The sequence below is a fragment of the Hirundo rustica genome, chromosome 13, assembly GCF_015227805.2.
Source record: "Hirundo rustica isolate bHirRus1 chromosome 13, bHirRus1.pri.v3, whole genome shotgun sequence".
Lineage (NCBI taxonomy): Eukaryota > Metazoa > Chordata > Aves > Passeriformes > Hirundinidae > Hirundo > Hirundo rustica.
In genome coordinates, this window is record NC_053462.1 from 18,380,439 (window position 1) to 18,393,179 (window position 12,741).

A 12,741-nucleotide genomic window follows, 5' to 3' on the forward strand; every position below is an offset into this window, starting at 1 on the left:
AAAGGAAAGCTCCTTCTGATGGACTGATGTGGGCAAAGCAGGAGCAGGGCAAAGCTGCTCCAGGAAATGCAGATCTTCAGAGAGGGTTTAAATCTAAGCACAGTTCTGTGCTCAGTTTGTTAACTTCTGGAGATCATCAACAGCCTGGGTCTGTGCTACGTTAATTACAGGCAGAAAGGCAGCCTGGCTTTAAACTGGTAATTTATTGCCTGCATTTGCTTTCCATCAGTTACCAGAAACTGAAAGGTAAATAATAATTAATTCAAGGTAGAAATCAAACTTCTCCCCCAATGCAATTTTTTTCTCCTTCGGTACCAACTGAAGCCAGTGCCCTTGAGTTCAGGAGAAAGCAAACTTTCAAGAAAGATTTGCTTAGAATACACCAGATGCTAAGAAAGAGGCTCTTAAGATCACTTATTCCTGCTGAAAATTACCCATTCTTTATATTGAATTTCATATATCCTTTATATGAAAGTACTCCCTACAAAATAAAAATAAATGAGAACAGAGCCCAGCTGCCTCACTCACTCTAAAGAGAATGAGGTCTAAAGCAGCCCCATATTTGAATTCTGTAGTTCTCAGAGACCTCAGTTTGTTTTTAAGAAAATGATGCCTCAGTTTAGTTTTTAAACCAAACAAATGTCAGAGAATTATTTATAAGCCCTAATAGCACCCAGATTATTTTTTGAAGTGTATTAGAAAGAGGTTCTAAATTGTTTTCTAAACTTTTACTGCTACTGCTCTGTTATTATCTGTTTGTGAGAGAGCTGCTTTGTGTCATTAATTCCCTAACTTTGTAAGTCAGATTGAGGATCAGAACCATCCAACTCCCCAAATCCAGCAGAACCTCATTCATCTCAAGTGTCTCGTTTCGTAATTCAAATGAAATATTTCACTTTGATCACTGTTAATAGAAAAATGGAATGGTTGCTATTACAGGAGTCAGAATAAAACTCTAAAAATAGGAGCACACATATTAAAAACCAATATCAAAAAAAGAAACCAGTAATGACATCTAAACTGGGCTTTCAACTTTCACTGCTCACCACAGCACACAGGAAATTCCTGCCTCAAATTCAGTGTTTGGGACAGAGTGTCCAAGGAGGCAGCACCAGCCTGGAGGGGACAACGCCTGTAACTTCATTAAAGCTACAGCCAAATTATTCCAACATTTCCAGTGCCTGCCTCTCTCCCAGGACAGGCAGTCTTGGGGGCTGAACACCAAAATAAACGACACAAAGCTGTCTGTGCAATCCCCACATGGATTCAACTTTTTGTCTCTCCAGGCCTGATTTTTCTTTTCAGGAGTGAAATAAGCCAATTTAGGTAAAATTTGGTGAGAGTCTCTCAATCCAAAGGACGTCTGTGTGGTTTTTCACCAGTGTCTCACTCTGATAATTACAACTGATTAGGTATCTGCTATTCCTTAGGCCATTTTCTCCCATCTTCCTCCTTTTGGAAAAACTTCAGTATTTCACCTACAATATTGGTACAAGTCCATCACAAAAGAAAGGAAAGCTCCAAGTCTTAGCTACAGAAACACTGGCAGGTGGCAAATCGTTAATTTATTTGTCTGTGGAGACTCTTTACAAAAAACCTTCTTGGAGGAAACTGTGCTGGGGTTTGCAAAGAGACCTCGAGATGCAGATGATCCTTTAAACTTCATGAACATCATGAAGAAAAAGCAGGTGTGACACTGTCCTGCAGCAGTACCCCTGGGGGTAGGACCTACCTGCAGAGAAAAGATCTCAAAGAATCCTTGCTGGGTGACATAAATAGCCTATAAAGCTTTTTCTAGTTGTTAAGGACTTGGTTTTGGTAACATTCTTGTGAAAAAAAGCTCAGTGTGTCATTTAAATGGCCGAGGAAAAGAAAAAAAAGAAACCCAAAACTACAGATTCAATTTCTCCTCTGCTTCCTTGGCTGACAGGCTAGAAAATCTAACTAAAAATGACCGTTGGAGACTTTCTTGTTCAGGGCCAGAAGCGGTGAAACATTTCATTTTGACATCTCTGTAATAAAATATTTCATAACATGACTTTGACATAAAATTCAAACAGAATTTCCAGTCCATGACAGAGTTCTAAATTGAATGTTTTTCCCTCAATTTGGGATGAAGTGAGCTCTAAACTGAGCAAAAACCCCTAATTTTGTGTCTAGCTGTAAGCAGCAGTGTTTTTCACGAGCACACACCACTCTTAAATCCTTATGCGCTTTTGAAGATCAGAAAGTCTAAATGTTTATGCAGTCAGGTTAACCTAGGCTGAATTCCCCCCACAAATTTCCAAGTGACGCATTTAGCAAAGAGCCATGTTAAAAGGTCTTACCTTAAAGTGCTAAAAATTCCCAGTGGGTCCTGTTTTTACAGATCCCCAGCACATGGAGACACGGGCTCATCAACGGGAGAGTGGGAGAATGCCCTTGGGAAGTCACTTGGCCCTGTGAGCATCAGGAAAAACACAAAACTGGGTCAGAGGAAACATGTTAAGGGGGTGTGGAAACAAATCAAGGCAGAAATGAGACAAAACATTTGAAATAATTAGATAACAGAACATAATTGTGCTATTCAGATCCGTCCCACTGTCCTGCTTTCTGGCAAGAGCAGGGGACTCGGAAAGAGTGGAAGAACACAGGGGATGTAACACATCCCTCTTACACCCTCCCAGCCTCCAGAAATCTGTTTCCTATCATTTCCTACCTAATTTTGTTCCCATACAGACTTTTCCTTCTTTAATATCCTGACAAGAAAGTCCAGTTTCTTTCAGGAAGTTTGATAGAAGACCTTGCAAAAGCCTTCTGGAGATCGAACTGCCCCTTCTGGATGCACATGTTTACTTTGAAGAGCTTTCACAGGCTAAGAAGGCTTTACAAACCCATGTGGATTCTTCAAAAATGCATTCTATGCATCAAGAGAAATAATTCTGTTCTTAACACTAGTTTCTACCAAACAGGAAAATGAGGTGTGCCAAAATGAAAATGGATCCTAGTGTTTGAGTGGAAGCAATTGAGGAAAATGCAAGCGAGCGGTTGAGCCAGGAAACAAAAAGTTGGATTTCACTGGAGAAGCATTGAAGTGACGGAGTGTTTGCTGATTACACTATTTTAGTCTCTAAGTAGTAGCAAGCTTCCAACAAGCTGCCCTCGGTGGCGTTCCTTCTTCTCATCCCATCTGAAATTTTCATGATAGTTTAGGCAAGGGATCATTTAAACACACACTTCATTTGGCTCCACATCAGATTTTGTTCGAAACAAGCTGTTACAAAAGCTAAATGAGGCCACGGGTTTCAAAACTGATCAGGGATTTTTGGATGTCTCCATTTATGATTAATAACTTGAGATACCATGAAAGGACTGGATAATTTGCAGAGCTCGGGATACCTGCTCAGAACAGCTTGCTTTAATCTGGGCAGTCAAGAACAAATCCATTCAACCTCACCAGTCACCTCTAAAAGTTGTTGTCATGACCAGCAGAAATATTGCCAGCGACAGGTTGTGGTTTTGTTTGTTTTTTAATGAAAATTTAAAGCTGTTTTAAACAGATAAACACTTCCAGGAAGGATCAGGTACTGAATACAAAAGCAGTGACAATGTGATTCTTATCATCTGAGCCCAGAGAAATTCAAGTGATGGAAGAAGTAGCAGAAACAGCAGACTGTGCCCTGGGCTGCTGTGTTCCCTCTGCTGGCACCTTGCACGATTAACGCAGGAGACAGGAGACAAGAATTAACATGTAATTAACATGACTCGGGAAATGAAAGAATAAACGCAAAAGTCTGGGATTTTCACAGTTTATGGGGAAATCCTACACCCGGAGTCCTGTGTGCTCAGTCTCCACAGCCACCACCTCTGCTACATCAGCCTGTGGAGTGCGTGCTGCTCAGTACCCACAAAGGAACCGAGTCCATTCCCAAGATCTCATTTAGAGGCTCTATTTTAAAGCCTGAATAAACACACAGGGTGATAATTGCTGCAGTGCCCTCAGGACTCTCCCTTACACTCTCTGAACCACAGTTGCTCAGTTTTCCAAACCTGGATTCAGGGCTGATTTCAATGGGATATGAACATCCAAAACTCTTAAGCTGCTTTAAGATTCTAAGCTCTAAAATACATCAGTGTGAGTTGTATTTGATAGAGAGAACATTGTTACAGTTCCAGGGATAACTTATGAAGTCTGCAGATCTGCTTCAGTGCTAACACTTTTCTGAGCTGACTTCTGGAGTCACCAGGAGCTTGGACACAGCTAAGTGAGAATAAATAATGAAGTAAGTGCTGCTTAATCTATAAAATGTTATTTTTGGAAGCTCAAGATTGTTCCCTCAGTGCTCTCAGAGGAAAACTGGGTCAAAATACCACAGAGATGTGTCAGAGGCAAGGAATCTGGGCAGTTACTTCAGTTACGGCTAATGAAATATGTTTATCAAGACAAAGGCTGGTGGATGTGTCTGGGCCTCTGCTTAAATCACACTGGCAAATATTTCAGGCCTGACACTGGCTTAGCAGAGTGGGCTGAGCTGAAGTGGCTCAAATTCCCCCCAAGTTCTGCATCCAGCGTTTCCCATCTGAGCCCACACACAGCAGTGGGCTCTGGAACTTCGGGTGGAATTAAGGACATGCAAGTTCTCAAAGTCCCAGTATCTCCCCAAGGGGAAGAGGACTGGCCAGCCTGCCAGGTGCTTTGAAAATAAGCTCATTCCAAGCTGAAAAGTGTTAATACACTCAAGCAGCAATGTGCAAACATGTTTGGCATTCCCCATCCACTCCATGAGATTATCATCAGCATACAAAGAGGCGCAGAGTGGATTTTGTCACTCCTTACACAAACTCCATGAACATTTGTGCAAAGCACAACTACCCATCCAAAAAGCTATTATTCACTACAATGCTAAACTTCTTTTTTCTTAAATAATTGAGTGCTTAATCAATAGTCCAGCAGAAACATAATGAAAATATTGCATTAACAACACCTAAAAACACTGCTGAACCAGTGCCCAAATCCACATAATTGCTGGCTCCTTTTCAGAAAGGTTGGCTCGGAAAAAGATTTTCCGTGATTTCCTGCCCATAATTTTGTACTTCTGTACTTGACTACCAGTGTAAAACTGGAAGCCAGCCCTTCAAACATTTGGCCCTTGAAGTTATCAATCCCAACTCAAGCCCAGTGAAATGTTTGTGCTCCTGGTAGTGCCTAAGCCTGAGCTTCGCCCTGCCAGCCAGGACAGGGGCTGACGTTCCATCAGCGCCTTCAGCCAAAAGCAGCTCAGTGCTGGAAGGCTGGAAGGCAAAATCCTGAGCCCTGAAGGATTTCAACACAGACATTGTGCTGCAGGCTGGGAGACCCTCCTGGGGCAGCTTTCTCTGAACCCCCTCCATTAAAACATGGAAAAGAAGGAAAGTCAGGAAGAGGGGCTTTGTGGGGCTGCTCCCTTCACCTGAGAGCCAGGAAGGGGCCGGGCTTGCTGTGCTCCCCACTGCTCCCAGAACTGTCACTCAGCAGAATGTTGGAGCTGCTGGGAACCACGTGAGGAGTCATCACTGGCTCCTGATTGAACAGAGTTTTTATATTCCCCACCCCATGCCTTTTCAGAGATGCCTCCACAGGCATTCCATCAGCAGGGAAAGTGGCTGCCACTCATCAAAAAGCTCCTCTCTGAGAAGCCAAATGAGCTCACACCCAGCCACCCACCCAACCCATGTGCAAGATGGCAAACAATTGCAGCATATGCTTCCTCAGACACTTAGAGCAACAAAGAGCTTGAATCCCCACAACACCCAGGATAAATAAAGCAACCCAAGTGTTACAGCCATGCCCAGATGAGGAATAATGTTTCTAAAGACTTAGTTTAAAAACCTCAACTATTTATTCTGACAGAATTTTCTGCAGCATTTAAAGAGTGTGCATAAAGTTGACCTGAAAATAAGAGCAACAAGCAATAGAATAAAAAGATGCTCAACAGACACACCGTGAAATAAATTAACTGTGATCTGTAGAAGTGCTGTGAAAGTCAGAAAAAAAAAAAGCCATTTGAAAATGTAAAATATCCTTTACGGTTATATGTTTTTAAAAATTACTTCTATTTGTCAAGAACAATTGACCCTTTCTTTCTGTCTTCATTTATCTCAGAGGAAAATAAAGTGAAACAAACAGCAAAAAAGTCCCAAGTACGGTGAGCAGCTGAGCCAGGGACAAATTAAGTAACACAGATTGATGGCTGTTGAGCTAGAGCAGTACCATCACATCCCAATGCTACAGCTCGTATTTCATTTAAAGACCCATCTCTTATTTTCCAGAAACAGTGCAGTATTTATGGGAGAAGTCTGATTTGCAAGCCTTGGAGCTGCACTGAGAATCCAGATTCAGTTTTTCCAATTTGGCTTTAAAGTTGGTGAATTCCTTGGACTTTTGAGGTACCAATCCAACTAAAACGAAACCAAACACTGGAGTAAAATGAACACTGAAACTAAACAAGTATTTTTTAAAAAGCGCTGCAGACAGGGAAAAGCTTTTTTATCTTCAGTATCTTCACCAGGCAGAAAGGAAATGTTTGCTACCTTTGCATCTCCACCTTTACTGACCCCACTGGTCCAAGAGCATGTTTTCCTCAGCTCTTCTCTGGGACTTTTCCCAGGGCTTTATCTCCCCTGGCATTCCCTATTACAGCAGCACGCAGGTTTCCTCCTCCTGCACTCCATTCCCCTCTTGCCCCTCGAAACCTCAATCTAAGAGTTTTTAATTTCATTGCTGTTAAAGACATTGATATCCCAGACAGAACATAACTTTTTCTGTGGATGTCTGGTAAGTATAAGATAAACGTTCAATCAATTTTTAGATTTCTAATGGCTTAAGAATTAGAGTGGCCACGTAAAAACTGCCGATTTTACTTGAAATACAAGAGGCTCCCTCAGAAACTGCAATAATCCTTTGTGATTTCCTGTGTTTCTTACAGACACATCTGGAACACCGTCAATACTGGAGGATTGATATTTGGTTCAATCAAAGCCTCAAGCAGAGATATACAAAATTTATCTGGTTTTCAGAGCATGCACAAATTTGTCTGAGAATCAGGTTGGTTACTCAGGTGCCTGGCTATAAACTGCCAGATTCAGGCATCCAACATGGAAAACAGGCTGAACAGAGGTGCCCTTTGCCAGGACACAAAGCTGATGCTGTGGAGAGGTGTGTGGAGAAAAATCATTGCAATCCCTGCTGGACTCCCCTGTGAACCAGGCAAGAGGAGTGCTGGGCATCAAGGGCTGGATCTGGGCTGAGGAAAGTCCTGCAAGATGCAAAATATTTCTGCAATCCTGGCTTAAACTTGGATCTCTCAACCTCCCAGGGCCCAGGGTGGGCCCCCAGGCTGCACCAGCAGAGGGGCCCCTGATCAGCCTCAGCACTGAGAGGGGTCTCAGTGAGTTCAGATGGGCAAGAACAGAGGCTGAAAATGCTCTCTGATAACATCCAGGTCCTTCAGTTCTGTGTCTGCTTTCTCCTCTGTGCAGAGCTGAGAAGCAGAGACTGTGCCCAGAACTCCCAGCAGATCTAAACAGTCCTCCAAAATATCGTCACCTTTCCAGGAACCATCAGAGCCCCTGTTAGAGCAGTAACTGCAGAGATAAACGAGAACATGACCCCAGCCTTATTCAATTTTACATCACTACGCAAAGCTCTCGACTCTGCTGTCTCCATGACCTACTTTATCTGTTGTTTATTTTTTATTATTTTTTTTCTTTTTCCAGGAAACGCTTCATTAAGGATAAAAGTACCTGGCTTACAGTAACAGGGCACTGTGCAAAATGTCTGTCAAAAAGTCAAGGGAGGGACACTCATAAACACATCAGAAAGAGCAAAACCACAGAGAACTGTGGGATTGCAAAGGAGAATCTCAGGTAGAAGAAAGGCAGAGAAGATGCACAGGCCAAAGTCTCTACTGGTGTAAATGGCTGAAGTCCAGTGAGTTCACTGTGCCAGTTTGAATCTGGGGAGAATTTGGATGTGCCAGCTCAGTCTGATGCAGATGGCATTGGAGCTACTCAGGTTAGAGCCAGAGTCTGTTTTCTGGCAGGAAAACGGGAGCTGGGAAAACCACTATGGACAAAACCAGACCTGAACAACTGGTGCGTGCAACTGCCTTGGCTTCCTCTTCCCCCTCTTCCTAAATTTGACACTTAAAACTCATTTAACTGCTTTGAGAAAAAAGGTTAATGAAAATTATCAAAGAGAGAGATTATGGGGAAATTTTAGGATTTCATTTCCTTCATTTTCAGATGTACTAATTAAAGTTTTTTCCTACCAGGTAAGACAAGCACAGTTTTCTCTCTCTGTTCTTTCCACACCATGCATGCACCATCTGCTGAGTCCTCTTACTGAGCCCTCTCCATGGCTTGTTCTCAGCTCCACTGCCCTCAGATGACCAAGGACAACATTTCATTACCAATCCTTTTTCAAACCCTGCAGAGGCCAAAAAAATCAGAGCTTAAAAATTGCTTATACATCTTTGAACTTAGCGTAGAGTTCACCACAGCTCACTGTGTGTTGGGGTTCTCTGAGCAAACATCACTTATCCTGCTGAACAAAACCAAACCCAGGTCCTGCTCTCCACAAAGTGGGCACAGGAGGTGCTGGCAGGAAACAAAGGAGCTCCCCATTCTCGTCTCCCATCAAACACCATCTTCACACAGAAATAAAGCACGAGCCTCGAGGTTTTTGGTTTTGTTAGCACCACACTCGTGAAAAACTTGTATTTGTGTGAGTTGATGCTGATCTCCCTTGCAGAGCACAGCAGTAATGAAGTTTTTCTAAGCTCCCGACAGATTATTCCCCTCCTTCCACCTGCTCCAGTTCTTTAGGTACATGCTATGAGCTCTGTTTCCCTCTTCAGGCATTTTTCTGACCATCAGAACATCTTCTGACATCTTCTAGGTGTTGTTATTTCACACACTGCTGTCCAAAACCCCTCTAGAGAATTCCACTCAGAATTCTATGGGAATTTCTTCCCGTACCAACATCCACTTGCCACATCCCCTTCACAGAACTCACTACAGGTAATTGTATCTCTGTTTATTTAAACTTCAACCCAACTCACTCGGTCTCCAAGGGAACCTGTGCAGTTTCTGTGCTCTTAGCTATGAATTCCAGCACCCGCTGGGACTGCAGGAGTGCCATGAGCTGCAGGGTAAAGGGTCAAGATTGTATAATTTAGTGATCTCTCCTGTGCCAGAGAACAAACAAGTTTTCTCTGTGCATGGAAATGTTTGAGTGGAAGCAGGACAGGTGGCTGTAAACCCTCTTCTGGCCACTCATTAGAATCTCAGTAGTCTGCACACCACCTTTGTGTCTTTACCACCTGCTCCTCCTCCTTCCTTCTTCCATGACGTTGCTCCTTTTTCATGGAATTCCTTTCTTCAGATATGGTGAAGCTAAATGCCAGCCCATCTCCTCCTAACCCAACATTTTACATGATTTACTGCTGCTATTGCTGGGCCACACGAAGCTGGGGATGTTTAACAGGTGTGTATGAGCCAGAGAAATCACTGCCCAATTAAAAATCTGCCACAAGGGGTAAATAGAACAACACAACACCAAAATACCTGAATAAATCATTGATTACTGGTTTATAACCTGGGCTAGTCAGAGAACTCCCAAACTGCTCCTTACACTGATTTTTGGGGAATGTGCTCTTAACGGAACTTGAAATATCCTGCGGGTTCTCTACCAAATGGAAAAGACGCCACAGTGTGTCCTCCTCTTCAGCTGAGGAATGAAACTCCTCATCCTCTGCCAAAGCAGACTCAGGCACAAACAGATATGAGGGAAGGATGTGTTTTGCTCGTCTGTTTATTTGTTTAAGCTTGGAGCCCACCCACCAGCCCAGACATTCATTTCTCAGCCTGGTTCAATTCTTTGATTTGCTGACTAGGAAGTCAAACAGAAGGTGGGAGTAGGAATGAGTAGGTGGGAACCAGAGCAGGCAGAAGTTTTTCCAATGTTATTCTAAGAGCTTAAAAATCTGAAAATCAGAAGTTGATTTTTAAAAATTACTGTTAACTTCTCGTTTTTCAGACACCTTATTTTGTTTAGAATACTGACTCTGATCAAGATTTTTATCTATCTGTAAGTTCTCTCTGAAGGATTTAGTCAAAATCCTCAAACCTTTGACACCTCAATGAAAACAGGCACAAAAGGCCAGCTGGAGTCTGGATAGGGGCTTAGCTCTAAAAGATGTTCAAACTTCACAATCTAAACAAAATATTTACCAGCAATGTATCACCTTGTTATCATGAATTGAGATTAAACTGAAGTTTCATGCAACTGAATAGGCTAATCACATACACAGACACACACTTTAACATCTAGGCTTTTCATGTTCTTAAGTATAAGCAATTAAGGGTAAGAGTAATGTTTCCTAATTATGTCATTGATCTCAATTCCTTTTCATTTTTCTATGAAAGCACGAAACTTACATAAGACACATCTGAGGTTGCTCCTGTTGCTCAGATCCTCATTTGTTCTAATCAAATATTCACCTCATGGCTTGTTTTGGGTTTGGTATATTTTTTTTCAGTTTTTGCCTTCACATGAAATTAAAATTTGGAAAGTCTGAATGTATCATTAACTTTGAAAAAAGTACTAAAAACTCATTTAAAAAAAAAAAAAAAAAAAAAAAAAAAAAAAAAAAAAAAAAAAAGAGTCACAGGGAGCTATGGGAAATTCTGTCTTACGCTGGCCTACTAATTAAAATCAACTATGCCACATTATTTCCACTGTTCAAAAGTATCCGCCTACAGATCTAAAACCTTCTCCCAATGATTAAAATCAGGAGTAAAAAACCCCAAATCTCTTTCCTCTTTCATGTGGAGCCACACAGAACACACTTTTGCAGCTTTCAGGGTCCATTAAAGCATCACCTTTGAAAACAGATGCACAAGCGGGCCCAGGAGTGATTTATGCGAGCTCAGAACTGCCGGGGACTCCTCGTGTTCAAAGCACCCCCAGCAGGCTCAGCAAGGTCCACTTCCACAGCCTGTAATGAGGATTCTCCAGACCAGAAAATCAATAATATAATTAGTAAATGCTCTGTTATTTCTCAGAATCTCGCCGCAACTTATCCGCCTTTGATCAAGCCGAGTTGACTGCTGATGACATTTAATATTAATTAATGAAAATGCGTGTGATAAAAAGCTCTTTGGAGAGCTATCTAATTATGTGCCATAAAAAAATGAAGGCTGTAATAACTGCAATTTATGTTTAGATCAATGGCTATTGTTTAGGGCACTCTGAGAAGATGTTGGGGTTATGAGTTATCCTTAGCTCCGCTTTCTCCTGCCTGACAGAGCCACTCAGAGCAGATGAGCCACGTCATTAATGAGTTTTGTCTCATCGACACCACCAAGGGCTGCAGGTAAATCCTGCCTCAGCTCTGGGACAGCACCCACAGAATATTTGATGAAATTCACTTCTCTTTTGACAATGGATGATTGACAGCAAACCATCACGACTGAAGGTACTGACAAAATAAATAACTGTGGAGATTAAGCAGGCTTTCAAAGGAACAACTGCAGTCCTTAGGGAACAACGATTACAGAAAGGTAAAGCATTTCATTAACTCAAAGGAATGCAGCACTTTGCTACCTCTCACTTTGACTGCCTGAGACCCCAGCTATTGAGAAACATTTACATTTTAAAATATTCCAATTTGATGCAACATGTCTGAGTAACTTCTCATGATTGTCAGGCACAGGAGAAAGGCAAAGGGAAATTTTTCATTATTATGAAACACTGTGGGATTCATCAGAAACGTCGTACCCAGTTTAATAAATCTGGTTCTAAATCAGAAAGAAAAGAGTGGAATAAATACAGTGTGTTAACACCACAGGGCAGATCCTACAGTTAATATGTCAAGTCAGTTAGGTCCCATTTCCCAAGACATTTTGGTTTGGGGGATAAATATAAATAAATTGGAGAATATATATCTGAATGGTCTTGCTTTATATCAGCCATGTACAGTAACCGACCCCTGGGTTTGGTGAAATTATTCTAATCCCATAATCTGAGTACACACCTCACTTGCAGCAGCCTTTTCCAGTGCAGGTGAGTGAAAAAGGAGCAGCTGTCACATGATCTCACTCTTCTCTCTAATAACCACAGAGAGAAGTATAAAAATATTCAGAAATTGTCAACATTCTTACAGCAGCTCCATTAATTCCACATAGGACCTTCCCTGTTGTTCACTGGCACATTCTCATCAGTGTGAGTGGGGAACACAATTTAGAAGTAAACTAAGGTTTTCAATCATCTGAATTCCTGGGGAAAAAAAATTATAATCTTGCTTCATCTGTCCCAGTTTGGCTTATTTTGAAAGACAACGTGTGAAATTGCTGAGAACAGACCATTGGCTAAAGAGGTGCCACTTGTTCCTGCCCCAGATGTGAAGGAGCTGGCTGCTCTCAATACAAAGTGATTAATGATTGCTTGCAATCAGCCCTGGAAATCATTGGCATTGAGCGACAGAATGATTCTGTGACATCACACAGCCTCACATCCGATGCTTGTTCTCGGCCACGTTGCTCCTCGTGCTGCCATTTTTGGCACCGTGAGTGGGCTCAAAAAAAAAAAAAAAAAATTATGGCCTTTATGATGTTCCTGAATAAACAAGTTTTCACACGAGAGAGGTTTCTATTTCTTTCTGCCAAATTCATTCTCCTGTTCACTCGTGACCTCTCCCATCCCCACTCCACCACTCCACC

At 42.0% G+C, this 12,741-nt stretch overlaps 1 protein-coding gene across 9 annotated transcripts in view; it reads right to left on the reverse strand.

Annotated features, from left to right (window-relative positions):
* The window catches only part of MEGF11 (multiple EGF like domains 11), a 261,527-nt gene that overhangs the window by 199,103 nt on the left and 49,683 nt on the right, over positions 1–12,741 (reverse strand). For all 9 annotated transcript variants that reach the window (XR_009208315.1, XR_009208314.1, XM_040077847.2 and 6 more), the window contains one exon: positions 2,328–2,439. The gene's annotated coding sequence lies outside the window, so the exon portion shown is untranslated. The remainder of the gene's footprint in view (positions 1–2,327; positions 2,440–12,741) is intronic.